A 25,077-nucleotide genomic window follows, 5' to 3' on the forward strand; every position below is an offset into this window, starting at 1 on the left:
ATAATTATCACATTTTTATGATATATTTTTCCCATTCTTTTGTTAGAATGTATAGCCATCAATTTTTTGTCATCGTATTAATTAGTGTGTTGTATATATAGTTTTCATTATTTTATATAATTCTAGCTTTTATTCTTTACATAGTTCTTTTACTAGATTTGTCCTTATATATTTGGTATAGTGTTGTTAAATTATAAATAATTTTTAGTGACTTATTTCTGAATTTTTTATTATTTAGAAACTAACGATTTCATTATAGAATTTGAGATAGTAAGATAGGTAATAAATTTTGAATCAAGTTTTTTATAAAGAGTAATTTAATTCCCATGTTTTTTAGATGGTTTTTATGAAATAAAAAAAATAATCTGCGTTTAGGCTTGGATATATAGAAAATCCATTAGAAATTGATAAACAATATATTAATATATTATATAAGTCGACTAGAAACATTGATGTATATAATAGAAGATTTTAATAATCCACCTTATAAATCGAATAAAATAACAAAAAATTTATATACCATCTGAAAAAGATAGATACAAATGAAAAATCCACCTTATAAATTGAACAAATGTATCTATACTATTTGCAAAGATAGATACAATTCGATAGTCCACCTTAAATCCTCAGTAAAAGCCATTTAAACAGATCACCAATAGAAAAAGGAAGAAACATCAACCAATCAGAAAGAGAAGAGGGCTCTTTAAAAACACCGGGCTTCAGAACACAAACCATCCGTCTTGATAAAGCCAACCGGCGAAACGCGTAGACGCAACCATTACAGCTCACATATACCCTGCAGGATCTCAATCACAATTTGAGTACAGGGGAAGAAGAAAAGAAACAAACGGCCGTTTGTACACTAAGTATCGGAGGAACCGCCAAACACGCCGGAGCGTGTAGCGGAAGTATTCACCTGACTCGAAAGCCTGCTGCCAAATACTGACAGCCAGAGATATTTTGAACAGAAGGTGCTGAACCATCAGAGCCACACAGACTGAAATAGGCTCTGAGGAACCAAGCTTACAGGCTAGTCTTGTATCGTACAAGATTGGAGAGAGAAAAGGCATAAACATCTTCCTGGTAAGATAAACAAACAAACCGCCAGACACAGCAGGTGTCAGAAGACCCGGTAAGCTCATTAGAAACACTTGTTACAAATTGCATAAAAAAGACTGAAGTGTTACAAGGTTACCCCTCTAAGAAATAGCGGAAATTTATTGGACTACAAATATATTTTTATACTGGAAAAAGACTTTTAAACATCAAAGCAATTTTTATGAACATTTTATTTCTGACAATTAGTCAAGAAAATATCTTTTTAAAGACACTACATTTTCAGATGCAAATATAAGGTGGATTAAGGTGGTTACATAGCCATTGTTTAACTAGAGTGTTGCAATAATCTAGACGTAAAGGTTAAGATACAGAGAAACCCAAAAATATAAAGTTTAAAAGGGAGACGTCCCATACTTTAATATATTAGCACTACTTCATCCTACCCTAGACTGATTATACTGTTTATATTATTGTTTTTTATGATTTTTTGATTTATATATGTTTTTAGATTGTCCACCAGCAATAAATATTGTGCAAATTTTAAATCTCCATATTGTCTTTAAAGCTTTTTTAGCGCTCCCAAACTTCAATAATTGACTTTTGTAAAGTTAATACTTATATCACATTTTTTCCTGTACAGTTTCTCTTCTTAGAAAGACTTATTCATTTAAAGCGTATTCTATTGGTTACCACAGTCCAGTAAAGTTCATGTGATATTCAAAAAAACAAAAAGCTTCCAAGATTACAGCTTGTTTTCTTATGCCGTAGTGCACCCTCTACGGAATATTCCACTGGTATAAGCCGCTTTTTCTGCTTTCAAAAGTTTGATAACTAAGGGCACGTTTATTAAAGTAACATAGTCTAAAACAGTTAATGGGGCGATCCCCTCTGTTATCTTTTCTGTGCCCTTCTTTTCCCCTTTTCTCCCCCCGGCAGGGGAAATATTCAAGGTTACAATTTATTCTCCCACTGCACAACTTTGCCTTTAAGATTTGTTTGTCTGAAATAAACAGGAGACTTTGTTTTATCCCCAACCCCTTGTATCTTGCTGTTTTACAAGCCAGAGAAGAGAGAAAAAAGTGCATATAGTTATAGCCCCTTTTACAGACACATCCGACTTAGACCACCAATATACAATACTTGCGCTTCTTGAGTGAGATTCGTTCAGTGTTTCAGTCCGCTACTCCAAGACTCCCTCTCTGCTACACGATCTTCCAGACTGCGGTCAGGACACCTCCCATCCGCGCCGGGTATTGCGAGCAAGTAACGGTCACTGTTGTCTTGTTTGGAGTTTGTCGGTAAGTTTTTCGTCGCTACCAGGGCGACTGTCTCACTCGGAACTCACTGGGTAATCCGTGGTCTGACATCTGATATGGCCTTCAAAGCACTACTTGCGTGTCCCCGGCCGGGACCAACCGGCCTCAACTTCAGTAGGTTTAGACTTCCTCCTTTAGGTGGAACTGTGTCTCCCCAGGCAGTTCGTTGGAGACCGGGTGCCTTCCGTTTGTGTTGTCTGCTCTATATAGAATATTGCCTGGAAAGATCGCCTAGCTTAGAGGGAAGGGGCCTTTGACCCCTGGAGGAACTGAGGCCTGATTGGTGGGGAGGTGGTTGCTAGGCAGAGTCTGAAGATGGGAGCAGGCAACAGCTGAGCGGGAAGACGACGTCACAGTTTTCAGTGAATTTGACAGTGACAGGTTCGCCCACCCTCCCTCCCTGGTCTGGAAAGTTAAGATTTACCTTATTGTCACAGTTATACGCTTAGTACGGGGGTGCTAGTTCGCCTCCCTCTTGCACAGAGTAATTATGGCCATTTGTTTAATATTAAATGGCCTCCCCGTGGGGTGAGAGAGCAGTTTGGTAGCTCTGGGGGCATGGGGTTCCTTAGAGCGAAAAGACTGGTTAAGAAAGGAAGGAAAGGACAGAGCAGGTTGCCTTTGCTGTGTCCAGAAAAAGAATATATATATATATATATTCTGGTGTGAGTTTGGACTAGCATCATGGGTTTGGTTGGGTGGCCTAATTTTATACCAAAAATGGTGTTGTGTAGTTATAGGTTATTGTTAAGGAATCTGGGTTTTGTAAATAGGGTGTGTTTGGATGTTATGATTGATTGTGTTTGTTGGGCCGAGTGGACTTAACGACTCATGGGGTCTTATATTATGCAAAGTCAGTATTTGGGGTGAGGTAAATGTTGCTGTCAGGGGTATGTGAACTAGTGAGAGCAAAGGTAGCAAGGCTTGGTTAACTCAAAGCCAAATTATAATATAGCTAGTAAGATATAAGGTATAATACCTAGCTGAGAAACATATGTACTACCCCTCTTATCATAATAGGCATTTACAGTGCATAGTATGCAAACATATAGATTATAACATATCCAAAATTATTACAGATGGGCGCAGCTACGCATAATAACTGTAGGGGATAAGAGCTATGAGTGTTACATAAGGTCGTAAGCATATTATTGTCATATTGTCTCACATTCAGCATCATATTGCACATATCCTTTAAACAAATACATACTACAAGTAGTATAAAACTGAACTATACCACCAGCATATATTAGGAACTCTAGTGTAGGAGCTTATAAGCCGGGGTGGACTGGTGGGTTTCACCAGTATATATTTATATATTAAACATGTAGGTATACATTAAACCAGAGGCTCAGGTTTATGACCTTTTTAAACACTAGCATATTTGTTAATGTGCTTAATCTCAGATATCACATGTATAGAACCGTGTCATTGGGACGTGCTAAAGGAGCAAGTCTCTAAGTAAAAACAGAGGTCAGTCTTTTACACAACTTAGGAGGCAGGACATAAGGCCAATGTTTAAAATATATAACAGCAAAAGTACATATGAGGTAAGGTGGCTGTTCTAAAGACGTAAATAGAAAGGAGAATATTTATAGCACTTGTAATGAGCTGAATGCTGTAGGCCACCAATCTCAGGAGGGGAAGCTCATCACCTGCTTTTAGTGGTCACACATATATGCTGAACAAAATTTATGTTAGTACACTGTATATAAATAATCAAATAGGATAATTTAAGTATCAGGTGAGGTAACGTGAACAACTTCTGATAAATAAGAAACAGATTATATGCTATTTATATCCAATTAATAGGTCCAAACATCTCATGTTAGCTATCTATAGGTGGACTCAGGGGTATTATAGTTATCAGGGTACCTAGGTCTAAAGACCTCCTTGTAACAGTATAGTGATCGTCTTGGACCCTTGTTCTTGTAATCTTGAGGATCATAGAAACACAGATAGAATATTGCTAAATACTCATACCTAATATATATTGGGTAAATATATAAACTATAGAATCTTAACAAGTGCCTTAACAATTGGTTTAGTGCATAAACTGACAAACATATTTATTGGGCAACAAGAATCATGTAAGAACCAAAACCTGAATGTCCAAAAGTGGGCATAATATCTATATGCTATCATCACCCCACACCGGTTCGAATATTAGGGATCCATCTCCCAGTTTCTGTACAGAGCTCTATTACTGAGTGGGGGTATACTGGGGTAAGTGCAGACCTTTGATCAGCAGTCTCTGCAGGCAAAGTCTTACAACCTAGTATGACCGCTTCTTTATCTATTGTTTTCCAAAGCAGCTTTTTTGGAGTCTCCTGTCTCTGTGTATAGCTGGTAGCATACTCATTTGTTACAGAGTTATCCACTGATGCCCCAGCGATCAGCCACCTCAGTGCAGGATTTAGCATGCAACGTCTGTATTTTCCATTGTATACAGTTGCTGCTTCTGTTTAGGGAGGGCCGCGATAAGAAGTACACGTTCCGATGTAGTTGTCTACTCTTCAAGGCTTGCTATATCAGATGTGTTTGGTCTCCGAATTAGAAGGGTCATTGCTGAGTTCTGTATGGTTCTTTCTAGGTCTGTTATCTGTACTATATGATTCTCATGTGGATAATGGTATAGTGCTTATATTATCTCCTCCTCAATCCGAGTGAGGTGAGCAGATAGAAGTTTCTCGATTGTCTTGTAGGAGTGTTTTGCCATGGTTGCCTTGTCTGAAAAGCACCCCAATGTTAGCTGTGCTCAGTTTCCTGAGAGTGTGTTGGCACTTAAGGTTTCAAAGATCTCAGAGTCTTTTCAGCTGATATCAACTTCTCTGACAATGGCGTCCATAGTCAGCAGCCTTGTGGTCTTATTAAAGATCTAGGCCCCTAGTTATCAAGCCGTCAACCTCAAATACGCTACGTATTTGTGGCGAGGTTGATTTGCCTTAGTTATCAAGCCCTAGACACTGGCAAAAGTAGAATTTTGTGACGTAAGCTTCGATCCGCCGGACTCAGTCCGACACAGATCGAAGCTTACATCACTACAGATGTTCTGCACACAAGTTCGGAACAATCTGACAACTTTGCTAGTTATCAAAAAACTAGCAGGTACGCTCAGCACTTTTCCGGCCCAGCGTACCTGGTTTTCAAACCGCCGCCCTGGAGGTGGCGGATCCCATAGGAATCAATGGGAGTCTGACCATAGCGAAAATTCATGTTCACTGCTGCCCGACATCCCATTGATTCCTATGGGAGCTGTCTACACCTAACACCCTAACATGTACCCCAAGTCTAAACACCCCTAATCTGTCCCCCCTATACCGCCGCAACTAAATAAAGTGTTTACCCCCTAAACCGCCGCTCCCGGTCCCAGCCACAACTATAATATATGTATTAACCCCTAAACCGCCGCTCCCGGACCCCGCCGCCAATTACATTATACCTATTATCCCCTATCCTGACCCCCCTACACCGCCGCCACTATAATAAATTTATTAACCCCTATCCTGCCCCGCCTACACCGTCGCCACCTATAATAAATGTATTATCCCCTATCCTGCCCCCCTACACCGCCGCCACTGTAATAAAATTATTAACCCCTAAACCTAAGTCTAACACTAACCCTAACACCCCCCTAACTTAAATATTAATTAAATACATCTAAATATTATAACTATTATTAACTAAATTAATCCTATTTAAAACTAAATACTTACCTTTAAAATAAACCCTAATATAGCTACAATATAAATAATAATTATATTGTAGCTATCTTAGGATTTATTTTTATTTTACAGGCAACTTTCAATTTAGTTTAACTAGGTACAATAGCTATTAAATAGTTAATAACTATTTAATAGCTACCTAGTTAAAATAAAGAGAAATGAACCTGTCAAATAAAAACTAACCTAAGTTACAATTACACCTAACACTACACTATACTTTAATAAATTATTCCTATTTAAAACTAAATACTTACCTGTAAAATAAACCCTAAGATAGCTACAATGTAATTAATAATTACATTGTAGCTATTTTAGGATTTATATTTATTTTACAGGTAACTTTGTATTTATTTTAGCTAGTTAGAATAGTTATTAAATAGTTATTAACTATTTAATAACTACCTAGCTAAAAGAAATACAAAATTACCTGTAAAATAAATCCTAACCTAAGTTACAATTAAACCTAACACTACACTATCATTAAATTAATTAAATAAATTAGCTACAAATAACTACAATTAAATTAAATTTAATAAACTAACTGAAGTACAAAAAATAAAAAAAGCTAAGTTACAAAAAATAAAAAAAATAAGTTACAAACATTTAAAAAATATTACAACAATTTTAAGCTACTTACACCTAATCTAAGCCCCCTAATAAAATAACAAAGCCACCCAAAATAAAAAAAATTCCCTACCCTATTCTACATTACCTTCCAGCCCTTAAAAGGGCCTTTTGCGGGGCATGCCCCAAAGAAAACAGCTCTTTTGCCTGTAAAATAAAAATACAACCCCCCCCAACATTAAAATCCACCACCCACATACCCCTAATCTAACCCAAACCCCCCTTAAATAAACCTAACACTACCCCCCTGAAGATCATCCTACCTTGAGCCGTCTTCAGCCAGACAACCACCGATGGAACCAAAGAGGAGATCCGGAGCGGCAGAAGTCATCATCCAAGGGGCACTGAAGAAGTCTTCCATCTGATTGAAGTCAACATCCAGGCGGCGCTGAAGAGGTCTTCCATCCAATAGAAGTCTTCATCCATGCGGCGTCTTCAATCTTCATCCATCCGGAGCGGAGCCATCTTCAGACCAGCCGACGCGGAGCCATCCTCTTCTTCCCGACGACTAATGACGAATGAAGGTTCCTTTAAGGGACGTCATCCAAGATGGTGTCCCTTCAATTCTGATTGGCTGGTAGGATTCTATCAGCCAATCGGAATTAAGGTAGGAAAAATCAGCCAATCAGATTGAGCTTGCATTCTATTGGCTATTCGGAACTTCAATCTGATTGGCTGATAGCATCAGCCAATCAGATTTTTCCTACCTTAATTCCGATTGGCTGATAGAATCCTATCAGCCAATCAGAATTGAAGGGACGCCATCTTGGATGACGTCCCTTAAAGGAACCTTCATTCGTCGTTAGTCGTCGGGAAGAAGAGGATGGCTCCGCGTCGGTGTCAGGGTTGTAGGATGTACTGCTCCTTTAATTATTTATTAACCAATCACAAGCTACTTACTCCCATAAATCACCTGTCCACTAAGCACTCCTTGCTTAGTATTTTGTTATTCATACCAGGAGTAACACTGAGCCTTGTTATTCTCATTGATATCGTTGTTAACTCTAACTCTGCATTTCCTAGGACTACAGCACAGTATCTAAGACTTTGTGACTCCCTTCCGTATACAGCATCTCTGTAACATTTCCTGCCTTTGTCAAACGGCATCCTGTCATACTGGAATTACATCTCAGGGGAGACTGATCACCACGGAGGTACAGAGACAATATTCGTTTTTGCATCTCACAGGATACATGTAAGTGGCAGACTGTGTTATAACAAACTATACCAAGGATTGTATTTTCATATTGGGAAATATTACATCTACTGCTCTACATATTTTACTTACAATTTGTGTTCCTAACCGGAGCTACCGAAGTTGCTGTGACGTCACACTGCTTGTCAGCCTGTACTCCTAGTGTTAGTCTCCTCCCTGCTTCCTGAACAGACTGAACCGGAACTGCCTGTTACTGTGTCATTCACGCTCTCAGCGTCTCAAGGTACTTAACCTCCTCTAGACTGTTAATATTTCTCATTGCCAGAAACGCTCACATTATCTTTGCTTTACAAGTGATCTTGTTGCCTTTGATCAGTACCTACTTTATTTTATACCGTACCTTATTTTGGAAAGTTCCTCCATATACTCTCCTTATACATTTTGCAGTTGTTATTTCAGCCTTACAGCTTATTATATTTTGCTGGAAAGTTTCACCTCATACTCATTTCAAATATTATTCCAGTTGCTTGCAAATCTCATCCTATATATTTTATTGATAGAGTCTCACAATTGCACATATTGCTAAAGTAGCAACATTTGCTTGAATCATACTATCTCAAATTAAATGCACATAATTTCATGTGAGTACACTATAGAGGTTGTGTACTCATTAGAATCAGTGCTACAAAACACATTTTTTAACTTAGCACAGGATGTTTTCATGCAAATAATAACTGGATATATTATTACATTTCTACCAGGTGACTGTTTATTACATAATACTAAGCCATAAAAAGAAATGGATCCTGCTGAATTACCCCAAGTTGTCTATAACCTAAATCAAAAGGTAGACAAAATGGGGCAGGCTATCCTTGACTTTCAAGTTGAAAAATCAGGTTCTTAGGAAACTGATTAAGGATGTTAAAGAACAACAAACCCCCAGTTCTGAACCACAGATTAGTCTCCCAGATTTGTTTTATGGTGATAGAAAATGCTACAGGCAGTTTAAGAACGCATGCTATCTCCTGTACAATCTAAAACCCAAAACTTACCCCTCAGATAGGGTTAGGGTTTTATCTACAGTCTCATTCCTAAGGTCTGAACCCAGAATCTGAGCAGATCATTTGTGTGAAACAAATGATCCCTTATTAAATTAATTGGCAGATTTCTTCCTAGCAATGGATGAGCTATATAGAGACACTGACATCCAACTAACAGCAGAACAGAAAATGAGGAGCCTTAAACAAGGGGAAAAAATCAGTGGAGGAGTATATCACTGAATTCAAGCTATATGCTTCTGATTCAGCTTGGAGCTTGGTTTCTCTCAGAAATCAGTTTAGACTAGAATTGTCAGACCTAGTAAAGGATGAGCTAGCTCACATTGAGCTACCTAGCACCTTGGATGCTCTTATGAAAGTCACAACACAAATCGACTGCAGGCTCAGAGAACGGAAGGCAGAACGAGGACATTCTGAATCACCCTTAAAAGCCAGTACCTCCACTTACTCTCACATGAAACCCCCTCACACAGAGCAAGCAACCCCTATGGAAATAGGAGTCATCAGAGGGCCACTTACTCCTGAAGAACGGCAGAGGAGAAGAAATAACCACCTCTGCATGTATTGCGCAAACCCCAGCCATATAGTAACGGACTGCCCTATATTACACAAGAACAAAAAGAGTAAGTTCATACACATTAACAATACCAGTTGTTCTGATAAACCTATATCTTACTGTAATTTATCTCTCCTGTTACAGTGGTACCTTAGGAGATTGTCTACTTCCGCCATTGTTGACTCAGGAGCCTTTGGCAATTTCATTGATAATTCAATTGTACTACAAAATAAAATACCTACTGTGTTAAAGCAAAAACCGGTCTCACTTAAAGTTATTGATGGCTCTGTGATTTCTAACGGTCCCATCACACATAACACAATACCCATACTGGTCACCACAACAGATGGTCACACTGAATATCTTACGTTCGATGTAATACCCTCTCCACATTTTCCAATAGTGCTAGGTTTGTATTGGTTACAAACACACAATCCTCATATTGATTGGTCAAATTTAACTGTTAAATTTCAGTCTACTTATTGTGAAAACACATGTTTTCCACAACCTTTTATACTACACACAGACACAGAACAAATACAAATTCCTAAACCCTACCAGGACTTCATTGAGGTTTTCAGCAAAATTGAAGCTGAAACTCTTCCTCCCCACCGAGTATATGATTGCCCTGTTGAACTTATCCCAGGTGCAACATTACCTGTCGGTCATCTGTACCCCCTGAGCCAACCAGAATTAAATCATTTGAAACAGTATCTACAAGATAATTTAAGGAAAGGCTTCATTAGACCTTCCTCATCACCCGCAGCTGCCGGAATGTTCTTTGTAACCAACAAAGATTCCTCCCTCAGGCCGATAATCGACTATCGGGAGTTAAATAAAAGGACAGTAAAAAAATGATATCCACTACCTCTAATTCCGGAGTTAATCGAAAGATTAAGTAACGCTACGATATTTACCAAGCTGGACTTGCGTGGGGCATATAACCTAATACGTATAAGAGAAGGCGACGAATGGCTCACAGCATTCAGAACCAGGTATGGTTTATATGAATACCTTGTGATGCCATTCAGCCTTTGCAATGCCCCCGCAACATTCCAACACTTCATTAACGATATATTCCGTGACCTACTTGACATATGTATAGTAGTGTATTTGGACGACATACTCATCTACTCCAACAATGTTTCGGACCATATAAAACATGTCCGCTGGGTGTTAGCACGTCTCAAAACACATAAATTATACGTCAAATTAGAAAAATGTTCTTTCCATAACACCACTATATCATTTTTAGGATACACTATCTCACCTGAAGGAATTCAAATGCAAACCGAGAAGGTTTACTCTGTAAAGAATTGGCCAAAACCTACAGATAAAAAGTCATTACAAAGGTTCTTAGGTTTCGCTAATTACTATAGGAAATTTATAAAGAATTCTTCTTCAATCGTGAGACAACTCACTGGTTCCACTCTACATTTTCAATGGAACCATACTCATTCTAGAGTATTTGATTTTCTTAAACAAGCATTTGAAGCTCCCATATTGAAATTTCCGAATGTCGACTTACCATACATTCTAGAGGTAGATTCTTCTGATTTTGCGATTGGCACAGTTTTATCCCAACAAAAAACATCTAAAGATCCTTTACATCCCATCTCTTTCTTCTCTAAGAGTATGACGTCAGCTGAAAGGAACTACGCGATTGGAGACAAAGAATTACTTGCCATCCGCAAATCATTGGAATTTTGGAGACACCTTCTAGAAGGTGCAAAGAAGCCCTTCACAATCTACACAGACCACAAAAACTTACAGTACCTCCAAAATAACAAAACTCTTTCTGCCAGACAGGTAAGGTGGAGTTTATACTTTGCAAGATTTGATTTTCAGATCATATACCGCCCGGCAATTAGGAATGGAAAAGCAGATGCCCTCTCTCGACAAACCACAATACCTCATCAAAATGATATTCCTACATCAATTATTCCCAATGAACGATTCATTGGACTTACCACAGATTTCTTAGCTGATATTAAGAAGTCTTCTATCACACCACCAACTGATTCCAAGGTGAAGTTGAACAAGAAAGAAGGTTTATACTTCTACAAGAATAAGATTTACGTTCCTACTAATATCAGAAACTTGATACTCCAACAACATCATGATTCACTTTTAGCTGGACATCCAGGAGAATCCCGCACTATGGAACTCATAACCAGGACATACTGGTGGCCACAGATAAGGGAAACTGTATCAACCTACATAAAAGGATGTTCCACCTGTCAAACATGCAAAACAGAATGAAAATTACCCTACGGACTGCTACTGTCTATTCCAGCATCTGACAGACCCTGGAAGCAAATTGGAGTTGATTTCATAGTAGACTTACCTCAATCTAAAAATCACACTACCATAATGGTAGTTGTTGATAGTTTCACCAAGATGGCACATTTCATTCCATTTCATAAACTTCCCAGTTCAGTAGAAACAGCCAACCTTTTTATACATGTTATTCGCCTACATGGTGATCCAATGACCCTGATATCGGACCGCGGATCTCAGTTTACATCCAAATTTTGGAAAAGTCTTTGCCTATCTCTCAATATAAATCTTCAATATACCACAGCATACCACCCGCAAGCAAACGGATAAGTCGAGAGAATTAACCAATGGTTGGATGAGTATCTACCTACTTTATTTTATACCGTACCTTATTTTGGAAAGTTCCTCCATATACTCTCCTTATACATTTTGCAGTTGTTATTTCAGCCTTACAGCTTATTATATTTTGCTGGAAAGTTTCACCTCATACTCATTTCAAATATTATTCCAGTTGCTTGCAAATCTCATCCTATATATTTTATTGATAGAGTCTCACAATTGCATACTATCTCAAATTAAATGCACATAATTTCATGTGAGTACACTATAGAGGTTGTGTACTCATTAGAATCAGTGCTACAAACCACATTTTTTAACTTAGCACAGGATGTTTTCATGCAAATAATAACTGGATATATTATTACATTTCTACCAGGTGACTGTTTATTACAGTCGGCTCGTCTGAAGATGGCTCCACTTCGCTCCGGATGGATGAAGATTGAAGACGCCGCATGGATGAAGACTTCTATCGGATGGAAGACCTCTTCAGCGCCGCCTGGATGTTGACTTCAATCGGAGGGAAGACTTCTTCAGCGCCCCTTGGATGATGACTTCTGCCGCTCCGGATATCCTCTTCGGTTCCATCGGTGGTCGGCTGGCTGAAGACGGCTCAAGGTAGGATGATCTTCAGGGGGGTAGTGTTAGGTTTATTTAAGGGGGGTTTGGGTTAGATTAGGGGTATATGGGTGGTGGGTTTTAATGTTGGGGGGGTTGTATTTTTATTTTACAGGCAAAAGAGCTGTTTTCTTTGGGGCATGCCCCGCAAAAGGCCCTTTTAAGGGCTGGTAAGGTAATAGAGCTGGTAACTTTTTAATGTAGACTAGGGTAGGGAATTTTTTTATTTTGGGGGGCTTTGTTATTTTATTGGGTGCTTAGATTAGGTGTAAGTAGCTTAAAATTGTTGTAATATTTTTTAAATGTTTGTAACTTATTTTTTTATTTTTTGTAACTTAGCTTTTTTTATTATTTGTACTTTAGTTAGTTTATTTAATTTAATTTAATTGTAGTTATTTGTAGCTAATTTATTTAAGTAATTTAATGATAGTGTAGTGTTAGGTTTAATTGTAACTTAGGTTAGGATTTATTTTACAGGTAATTTTGTATTTCTTTTAGCTAGGTAGTTATTAAATAGTTAATAACTATTTAATAACTATTCTAACTAGCTAAAATAAATACAAAGTTACCTGTAAAATAAATATAAATCCTAAAATAGCTACAATGTAATTATTAATTACATTGTAGCTATCTTAGGGTTTATTTTACAGGTAAGAATTTAGTTTTAAATAGGAATAATTTATTAAAGTATAGTGTAGTGTTAGGTGTAATTGTAACTTAGGTTAGTTTTTATTTGACAGGTTAATTTCTCTTTATTTTAACTAGGTAGCTATTAAATAGTTATTAACTATTTAATAGCTATTGTACCTAGTTAAACTAAATTGAAAGTTGCCTGTAAAATAAAAATAAATCCTAAGATAGCTACAATATAATTATTATTTATATTGTAGCTATATTAGGGTTTATTTTAAAGGTAAGTATTTAGTTTTAAATAGGATTAATTTAGTTAATAATAGTTATAATATTTAGATGTATTTAATTAATATTTAAGTTAGGGGGGTGTTAGGGTTAGTGTTAGACTTAGGTTTAGGGGTTAATAATTTTATTACAGTGGCGGCGGTGTAGGGGGGGCAGGATAGGGGTTAATAAATTTATTATAGGTGGCGACGGTGTAGGGGGGGGCAGATTAGGGGTTAATAAGTTTATTATAGGTTGCGGCGGGGTCCGGGAGCGGCGGTTTAGGGGTTAAACTATTTATTTAGTTGCGGCGAGGTCCGGGATCTGCAGGATAGGGGTTAATAACTTTATTATAGAGGGCGGCAGTATAGGGGGGGGGCAGGATAGGGGTTACTAGGTATAATGTAGGTGGCGGCGGTGTCCGGGAGCGGCGGTTTAGGGGTTAATACATTTATTATAGTTGCGGCGGTGTCCAGGAGCGGCGGTTTAGGGGTTAATAACTTTATTTAGATGCGGGGGGCTCCGGGGGCACGTATAGGGGGTAGAACAGTGTAGTTTAGTGTGGGTGCTTAGTGACAGGCTAGCAATAAAGCTGTCAAAAAGCCGAAGAGCAGCGAGATCGGATGAGTGATAACTATCACAGTCTGCTGCTCATCGCCCCGTATTTGGTGCGCGGCTTTTTGACAGATTTTTTGATAACTTAGGCAAAATTTTTCAGGTCTGCGGCAGCGATGGTAGGCGAGCTTAGGCGGGCGTATTGGGCCGGCGAAGGCAGGTAAAGTAGACAGGTTGATAACTAGGCCCCCTAGGGTCCATTGTCAAACACACCATAGGCTCCAAAGTCATTTCTAAGCATTAGTAGGTAGAGCTGTCACTATATGCACAAATCATAGATCTTGATGTCGTCAAAATCCTCTTTTTAGCTTTTAAAAGATGATCGAAGCCAGGAGCTCTTGATGTTCATGACCTGCCATGTCGGCAGTTGGCCTAGAAGAAGAAATTTTATTCAAACTTTTCATTTAATTAAGCTCCAAAATTGTTGATTATCTAATTATCAGAGCTGAAAATGCACCCTGCAGACTACTCACGGCTAACCCTGCTACATATATTTCCCTTATTGGATTTAACAGATAAGAACCGTAAAACAATGCACTTTTTTACTAGCAATATGACAGCAGTTAGCATTCTTTCCGGCAGAGTCAAGCCCAGATTGGCTCCTCAAAATAAGGTGGTGGGTGGACTTTGTCTATTAAAAATAAATTGCAGTAAACAACATTTTAAATTGTTTTAACATGTTCAGACCTGGTTGATATAGAGACATAACAGCACATAACAAAAATCACTTGTAATTTCAAAGTGTTTACTATCACTTTAAGGTATTTTGTGAATCTTGAGAATGGTGATCAGCTTTGTTGCGTGGTAGGATAGGACACTAGACCCATATCCTCAATTTTTTTTAATTTTTTTTTTATATAAATTATTTTATTTTATTTTTACAAATATTTTTCAGTTAACTATCAGCAACAACCCTCTTGGATCTTTATAGAAAACAAATAAAGTTCAGCACCTCCTGCAAACCTCCACAAAATTAAGCATAAAGAAGTTTGAAAAGTGTAAAAAATACCAAAACATAAAAATAGCAACTTTTCTGACCTACATGATCCTTAATCATTCTTATTTAACACAGGTGAGGTATACACAGTTAAATAGTTTTCCTAATCCAATCATATTAATTCAATTATCATTGGGCTTGATATAACTCCTCTTCAAACTCCCTGTCCAGCCAATCAACATTATGAGATGTGGACACATGTTAGCAAGCTACTATATATATGGCAATGGAATGCTACAGGTCAATATACAATCTTGTTCTTACTGTTGCGAGGCTGCATACACCTCAGTGCCCCCCACTAGATATCAAGAAATTTTATGTTGTAGGGAAGGGGAGAGTTGTTAAGTTTATTACATAACTAAAGTATTTTTTTTAAATTAAATCATTTATTTAACAAACAAAAGGAGGGTATGGAACAATGCCTCATCTACAATCCCAACCAACCTGATCACCTCTCTCAGATTACTCACCCTTAGGGACGCATTATCAGTCCATCTCCAAACCTTACACATTCACCCCAAGGCAATCTCCCACCACACAAACCACAAGAGTTTTTCCTGAATTGCACAAAACTGTAGGCTCTCCGATCTTTATGCACATCCACCAGGACCTCTCCCAGTGTTACACCCACTCACAGGCATATCTACATCCCTATCCCTTACATTCCCCCACACAAGCAATCATTCTTCACAACTATATGGATACTCCAGGAGCTCTTCTTATTTTACATGCAACCATCTTGACTTTTTCCACCGTTACCATACACCCTAGGCACTCTCATACATACACCACATATTCTCTTCCATTCTTATGCACACATAGGCCACTGCCTAACCTTATGCTCCTCCACACACAGACAATTTTCCAGCCAATGAAAAATACAAAGGAAGAACCCAGCACAACAACTTAAGTGAAATTTATTAAAAACACTACATAGAGCACAATGAAAAATACTCACATAATTTTAAATTAAAACAAGCATAAAAACAATTCTTAAATAGTGATGTCGCGAACCTAAAAATTTGGGTTCGCGAACTGCGAACACAAACTCCCGCAGTTTGCCGAAGTTTGCGAACCGGCGAACCGGGCGAACCCATTTTGACTTCAATGGGCAGGCGAATTTTAAAACCCACAGGGACTCTTTCTGGCCACAATAGTGATGGGAAAGTTGTTTCAAGGGTACTAACACCTGGACTGTGGCATGCCGGAGGGGGATCCATGGCAAAACTCCCACGGAAAATTACATAGTTGATGCAGAGTCTGGTTTTAATCCAAGGGCAAAAATCACCTAACATTCCTAAATTGTTTGGAATAACATGCTTTAAAACATCAGGTATGATGTTGTATCAATCAGGTAGTGTAAGGGTTACGCCCGCTTCACAGTGACAGACCAAACTCCTGCAGCGGGTACAACATCATCATCATCACACCGTACGTCCATGTATGTAATGCTGCCTGACTGAGACTTATCCCTGTTATCTACAGCCTCTGGCAATAATGGTTGCGCATCACTCATTTCTTCCAACTGATGTGTAAATAACTCCTCTGACAGATCAAGTGAAGCGGCTGTGGTGCTAGTGTTGGTGGTGGCGGCAGGCGGGCGAGTGGTAACTTGAGAGGTGCTGCCTGAAGATAAGCTGGAGGAGGATGGTGCGTCAAGGTTCAGAGCAGAAGCTATAGAAGATTGGGTGTCCTGTGTTAAAAAGTCAACTATGTCCTCAGAACTTTTCGAGTTTATGGTACATGGCCTCTGAACACTGGGCATTATTCTAGGGCCAAAGGGAATCACAGCACCACGACCACGACGGCACCTGCGGGGTGGCCTACCTCTGCCTGTAATTTTTTTTAAAATGTACACTTACACTACTATTAAACAAGATATGAGTGGTGGCACTGGGCAAGTGGGCACAGTATACGCTGTGAGCCTGACACAAAAAAGCAGACTGATGTTTCACAGTCCAAAAAGTTTTTATTTTTTTAAATGTACACTTACACTACTATTAAACAAGATATGAGTGGTGGCACTGGGCAAGTGGGCACAGTATACGCTGTGAGCCTGACACAAAAAAGCACACTGATGTTTCACAGTCCAAAAACTTTTTTTTTAAATGTACACTTACACTACTATTAAACAAGATATGAGTGGTGGCACTGGGCAAGTAGGCACAGTATACACTGTGAGCCTGGCACACACGCTGGCAGGCAGGCAACTGCAATTAGATTACACTAGTAGACTGATGTTTCACATTCAAAAAAGTTTTTTTTTTTTTTAAATTTACACTACTGTTACACCAGATATGAGTGGTGGCACTGGGCAAGTGGGCCTGGCACACACGCTGGCAGGCAGGAAACTGCAATTAGATTACAGTAGCAGACTGATGTTTCACAGTCAAAAAAGTTTTTTTTTTTAAATTTACACTACTGTTACACCAGATATGAGTGGTGGCACTGGGCAAGTAGGCACAGTATACGCTGTGAGCCTGGCACACACGCTGGCAGGCAGGCAACTGCAATTAGATTACACTAGTAGACTGATGTTTCACATTCAAAAAAGTTTTTTTTTTTAAATTTACACTACTGTTACACCAGAAATGAGTGGTGGCACTGGGCAAGTGGGCCTGGCACACACGCTGGCAGGCAGACAACTGCAATTAGATTACAGTAGCAGACTGATGTTTCACAGTCAAAAAGTTTTTTTTTTTTAAATTTACACTACTGTTACACCAGATATGAGTGGTGGCACTGGGCAAATGGGCCTGGCACACATGCTGGCAGGCAAGCAACTGCAATTAGATTACAGTAGCAGACTGATGTTTCACAGTCAAAAAAGTTTTTTTTTTTAAATTTACACTACTGTTACACCAGATATGAGTGGTGGCACTGGGCAAGTGGGCACAGTATACGCTGTGAGCCTGGCACACACGCTGGCAGGCAGGCAACTGCAATTAGATTACACAAGCAGACTGATGTTTCACAGTCAAAAAAGTTTTTTTTTTTAAATTTACACTACTGTTACACCAGATATGAGTGGTGGCACTGGGCAAGTGGGCACAGTATACACTGTGTGTCTGGCACACACGCTGACAGGCAGGCAACTGCAATTAGATTACACTAGCAGACTGATGTTTCACAGTCAAAAAAGTTTTTTTTTTTATAATTTACACTACTGTTACACCAGAAATGAGTGGTGGCATTGGGCAAGTGGCTTGGCAGGCAGGCAACTGCAATTAGATTACACAGGGAAAAAAAACAAAAAAACAGACTGATGTTCTAGCCCTAAAAAGGGCTTTTTGGGGTGCTGTCCTTACAGCAGAGATCAGATGAGTCCTTCAGTACTGTAGTGGGCACTGAATACACTAGCCTAGCTATCAATTTCCTTATTAAATCAGCAGCAGCTACACTGTTCCTCCTCTCTAAGGATGGACAGTGCAGCTTCCAAATTAATCTAAAATGGATGCTGTCCAGGAGGTAGGAGGGTCTGTGAGGGAGTGTCTGCTGCTGATTGGCTGGAATGTGTCTTCTGACTGTGAGGTAGAGGGTCAAAGTATTACTCAATGATGACGAATAGGGGGCGGATCGAACATCGCATATGTTCGCCCGCCGCGGCGAACGCGAATATGCTATGTTCGCCGGGAACTATTCGCCGGCGAACTATTCACCGGTGAACTATTCGCGACATTACTATTCTTAAACGGACTTCTTCAGAAAACCTGCACAGTGATTATGACGCATACTTCTCTTTGTCCTCCTGATATGTATTTTTTGAGACAATACTCATGTAGTTTAAAGGTGGGTACAATTTTATTTATATTTCATCTTATATTCATGGGTACCATTATAATTAGAGAAATTATGACCAGATGCCACATAGTTACACATGGTGCATCTGGTTTTAGCACAATAAAACTTGCCGAATTGCCTTGGAAGCCAATTGATATTGCTAACAGTATTCCATATAGCATAACTCTGGACTAAAATATTTTTTGATCCTAAAATGTTTAAGACTATCTAATTAGGAGATTTAGCTTTTTCTAACAAGGTTGGATCATATTCTATTTGTATAAACCTTTCATTTGGAATGGCTGCTTCTCAATTAAAATCCCCCTTTAAGTGTACAATTCTTTATGTTTTTAAGAGCTATTATTTGTTGTAATACAATCGACTATATTATCCATCAGGGCTCACATTGTTTTTGATCTCTTTCTAAAGCAAAATCAGAGTAAAAATGTATTTATAATATTGTTTGAGTACCCATCCTTTACAGTACACAATGATTGCTTAGATATTTTATTAACCAAACAACATTTTTCCACTGAATTAACTTATTTTAGAACAGAATTAACTTATTTTAGTTACACCAACTCAATGATATATACATGACATAAAAATGTGGGTGCAATATTCACTTGGGGCGCGATCCGATATAGATCGCAGTTTGCGGCGCAAGCGAGGGAACCGGCGTCGCCCGCAGTTTCAGCTCGCAACTCGAGCTATCCCATATAAGTCGCCGTCAGATGCTAACGTGCCGTAAGTCTGACAAACCAGCGATGTCCAGAAATCTGCGCAAGTACAAATTTCTGGCGTCGCCAGTGACTTGCGGCACGTTAGAAACTGGCGGCGCCTATAAAACCTGACTAAAGTCTAAAACACCCGCACTGTCTAACACGCCTCCCTAACATAGCCCGACAAGTCTAACACGCCTCCCTAACATAGCCCGACACGTCTAACCCTCTATCCGCTATCCCCCCTCACTAGTCTAACAATAAAAAAGCTATTAACCCCTAAACCGCCGCTCCCGTACCCCGCCGCCAGCTATATTATATCTATAACCCCCTAAAGTGAGCCCCTAACACCGCCGCCATCTATATTAAAATTATTAACCCCTAATGTAAGCCCCTTACACCGCCGCCATCTCTATTAAAATGATTAACCCCTAATTTAATCTACCTACACCGCAGCCAGCTATATTATCTGTATTAACCCTAAGTATATTATAGTTAATATAGGTATTACATTATATATATTAACTATATTAACCCTAATTATATTAAGGTTAATATAGTTAATATAGTTACTATAGTATTTATATTAACTATATTAACTCTATCTAACCCTAACTAAATTTATATTAAATTAATCTAATTCATTTATATACTAAAATATTCCTATTTAAATCTAAATACTTACCATCTCTATTAAAATGATTAACCCCTAATTTAATCTACCTACCCCGCCGCCAGCTATATTATCTATATTAACCCTAAGTATATTATAGTTAATATAGGTATTACATTATATATATTAACTATATTAACCCTAATTATATTAAGGTTAATATAGTTAATATAGTTACTATAGTATTTATATTAACTATATTAACTCTATCTAACCCTAACTAAATTTATATTAAATTAATCTAATTCATTTATATACTAAAATATTCCTATTTAAATCTAAATACTTACCTATAAAATAAACCCTAAGATAGCTACAATATAATTAATAATTACATTGTAGCTATGTTAGGGTTAATATTTATTTTACAGGTAAATTGTTAATTATTTTAACTAGGTATAATAGCTATTAAATAGGTATTACCTATTTAATAGCTACCTAGTTAAAATAATTACCCAATTACCTGTAAAATAAATCCTAACCTAAGTTACAAATACACCTACACTATCAATAAATTTAATAAACTACAAACATCTATCTAAAAATACAATTAAATTAACTAAACTACAAAAAAAAACCACCAAATTACAAAAAATAAAAAAAAGATTACAAGATTTTTAAGCTAATTACACCTATTCTAAGCCCCCTAATAAAATAATAAACCCCCAAAATAAAAAAATTCCCTGCCCTATTCTAAATTAAACAAATTTCAAAGCTCTTTACCTTACCAGCCCTTAAAAGGGCCTTTTGTGGGGCATGCCCCAAAGAATTCAGCTCTTTTGCATACAAATACAATACCCCCCCCCCCCCCATTACAACCCACCACCCACATACCCCTATTCTAAAACCACCCAAACCCCCCTTAAAAAAGCCTAAGACTACCCCCCTGAAGATCTCCCTACCTTGTCTTCACCACACCGGGCCGAACTCCTGATCCGATCCGGGCGATGTCTTCCTCCAAGCGGCAAAGAAGAATTCTTCCTCCGGCGACGTCTTCCTCCAAGCAGCAGCAAAGTCTTCATTCTTCCGGCGGCATCTTCAATCTTCTTTCTTCGCTCCGCCGCCGCGGAGCATCCATCCCGGCCGACTGCTGAACTAAGAATGAGGTACCTTTAAATGACGTCATCCAAGATGGCGTCCGCCGAATTCCGATTGGCTGATAGGATTCTATCAGCCAATCGGAATTAAGTTAGAAAAATCTGATTGGCTGATTGAATCAGCCAATCAGATTCAAGGTCAATCCGATTGGCTGATCCAATCAGCCAATCAGATTGAGCTCGCATTCTATTGGCTGTTCCGATCAGCCAATAGAATGCGAGCTCAATCTGATTGGCTGTTCGGATCAGCCAATCGGATTGAACTTGAATCTGATTGGCTGATTCAATCAACCAATCAGATTTTTCTAACTTAATTCCGATTGGCTGATAGAATCCTATCAGCCAATCGGAATTCGGCGGACGCCATCTTGGATGACGTCATTTAAAGGTACCTCATTCGTAGTTCAGCAGTCGGCCGGGATGGATGCTCCGCGGCGGCGGAGCGAAGAAAGAAGATTGAAGATGCCGCCGGAAGAATGAAGACTTTGCTGCCGCTTGGAGGAAGACGTCGCCGGAGGAAGAATTCTTCTTTGCCGCTTGGAGGAAGACATCGCCGGAGGAAGAATTCTTCTTTGCCGCTTGGAGGAAGACATCGCCCGGATCGGATCAGGAGTTCAGCCCGGTGTGGTGAAGACAAGGTAGGGAGATCTTCAGGGGGTAGTGTTAGGCTTTTTTAAGGGGGGTTTGGGTGGTTTTAGAATAGGGGTATGTGGGTGGTGGGTTGTAATGGGGGGGGGGTATTGTATGTGTATGCAAAAGAGCTGAATTCTTTGGGGCATGCCCCACAAAAGGCCCTTTTAAGGGCTGGTAAGGTAAAGAGCTTTGAAATTTGTTTAATTTAGAATAGGGCAGGGAATTTTTTTTATTTTGGGGGTTTATTATTTTATTAGGGGGCTTAGAATAGGTGTAATTAGCTTAAAAATCTTGTAATCTTTTTTTTATTTTTTGTAATTTAGTGTTTGTTTTTTTTTGTAGTTTAGTTAATTTAATTGTATTTTTAGATAGATGTTTGTAGTTTATTAAATTTATTGATAGTGTAGGTGTATTTGTAACTTAGGTTAGGATTTATTTTACAGGTAATTGGGTAATTATTTTAACTAGGTAGCTATTAAATAGGTAATACCTATTTAATAGCTATTATACCTAGTTAAAATAATTAACAATTTACCTGTAAAATAAATATTAACCCTAACATAGCTACAATGTAATTATTAATTATATTGTAGCTATCTTAGGGTTTATTTTATAGGTAAGTATTTAGATTTAAATAGGAATATTTTAGTTTATAAATGAATTAGATTAATTTAATATAAATTTAGTTAGGGGTGTTAGGGTTAGATAGAGTTAATATAGTTAATATAAATACTATAGTAACTATATTAACTATATTAACCCTAATATAATTAGGGTTAATATAGTTAATATATATAATGTAATACCTATATTAACTATAATATACTTAGGGTTAATATAGATAATATAGCTGGCGGCGGGGTAGGTAGATTAAATAAGGGATTAATCATTTTAATAGAGATGGCGGCGGTGTAAGTGGCTTACATTAGGGGTTAATAATATTAATATAGCTGGCGGCGGTATAGGGGGATTAGATTAGGGGTTAATAATTTTTATATAGGTGGCGGCGGTGTAAGGGGTCAGATTAGGGGATAGATAAGGTAGATGGCGGCGGTTTTAGGGGCTCACAGTAGGGGGTTAGTTTATATAGATGACGGCGGGGTCCGGGAGCGGCGGTTTAGGGGTTAATAACTTTATTAGGGATTTCGGGGGGGGGGATCGCGGTTGACAGGTAGATAGACATTGCGCATGCGTTAGGTGTTAGGTTTATTTTAGAAGATCGCGGTTGACAGGGAGATAGACATTGCGCATGCGTTAGGTGTTAGGTTTATTTTAGAAGATCGCGGTTGACAGGGAGATAGACATTGCGCATGCGTTAGGTGTTAGGTTTATTTTAGCAGCCAGTTTAGGAAGTTACGGGCTCCAATAGTCAGCGTAAGGCTTCTTACGGCTGCTTTTTGTGGCGAGGTGAAAATGGAGTAAGTTTTCTCCATTTTCGCCACGTAAGTCCTTACGCTGCATATTGGATACCAAACTGCGCGGGTTTGGTATACCTGCCTATGGCCCAAAAAACTACGGGCGACGGCAGAAATATACGGGCGTAACTTCTAGGTTACGCCATATATGTGATACCAAACCCGCGCAAATATTGGCGTCGCCGGCTTTTGCGGGCGACGATTTATATCGGATCGACCCCTAGATGTATTATCTTTATATGCTTTTCTTAAATATTGGCTGACTAAGACATTTTATATATGTGTAAAGCTTTGTATTTTTTCCCTTTAACTTTGCATTTCCAGTCCCATTGTTTTGTAAAAATGTGCTCATGGTTATGACTTTAAGTTAAAATTGTATATATGGATGATATAGTATAATCTCTTTGTGTATAATATTTGTAACGTGAAAGAGTACTTAATTTTTTTCCATGCAAATATTGTGTCTCTAAATACAAACTTTTGTTGAACATTTTGTGGTAATCAAACAGTAAGATTTGGCAACACTTTTATGACTAAATTAAATAACAAAAGTCAAGAGCGGGTAATCTTGTCTTGTACCCTGAACAATATTACTACTCTTTGATTAAAATATACATTACATATTTTCCTTCTAAAGCTAAATTCCATTAGGCAAGTTAATAAATTGTCCTCTATAAGGATAACAAAAGTATTTTCGGTATCTTTAAAGGGACAGTCTACGCCAGATATATATTTTTTGTTTAAAAAGATAGACAATCCCTTTATTGCCGATTACCCAGTTTTGCATAACCAACGTGGTTATATAAATATATACTTACCACTGTGATTACCTTGTATCCAAGGCTCTGCAGACTGCCCCTTATTTCAGTTCTTTTGTCAGATTTGCATTTTAGCCAATCAGTGCTGACTCAAATAACTCCGCAAGAGTGAGCACAATGTTATGTTTATAGCACACATGAACTAGCACTGACTAGCTGTGAAAGACTGTGTGAATGCACTGAGATAAGAGGTGGCCTTCAAGGGCTTAGAAATTAGCACATGAGCCTACCTATCTTTCAACAAAGAATACCAAGAGAACAAAGCAAATTTGATAGATAAAAGTAAATTGGAAAGCTGTTTTAAAATTGCATGCCCTATTTGAATCATGAAAGTTTAAAGGGACACTGAACCCAAAAAATTTCTTTCGTGATTCAGATAGAGCATGAAATTTTAAGCAACTTTCTAATTTACGGCTATTATCAAATTTTCTTCATTCTCTTGGTATCTTTATTTGAAATGCAAGAATGTAAGTTTAGATGCCGGACCATTTTTGGTGAACAACCTGGGTTGTCCTTGCTGATTGGTGGATAAATTTATTCAAAAAAATAAAAAACTGCTGTCCAGAGGGCTGAACCAAAAAAAAGATTAGATGCCTTCTTTTTCAAATAAAGCTAGCAAGAGAATGAAGAAATTGATAATAGGAGTAAATTAGAAAGTTGCTTAAAATTGCATGCTCTATCTGAATCACAAAAGAAAAAATA

General features: G+C 38.2%; 1 protein-coding gene across 1 annotated transcript in view; it reads right to left on the minus strand.

The window, feature by feature from the left end:
* LOC128647719 (uncharacterized) overlaps positions 1–8,057 on the minus strand; it is an 85,368-nt gene extending 77,311 nt beyond the window's left edge. Inside the window, exon 1 of the mRNA XM_053700460.1 lies at positions 8,013–8,057. The gene's annotated coding sequence lies outside the window, so the exon portion shown is untranslated. The remainder of the gene's footprint in view (positions 1–8,012) is intronic.
* Positions 8,058–25,077: the final 17,020 nt, after the last annotated feature.

The sequence above is a fragment of the Bombina bombina genome, chromosome 2, assembly GCF_027579735.1.
Source record: "Bombina bombina isolate aBomBom1 chromosome 2, aBomBom1.pri, whole genome shotgun sequence".
Classification (NCBI taxonomy): domain Eukaryota; kingdom Metazoa; phylum Chordata; class Amphibia; order Anura; family Bombinatoridae; genus Bombina; species Bombina bombina.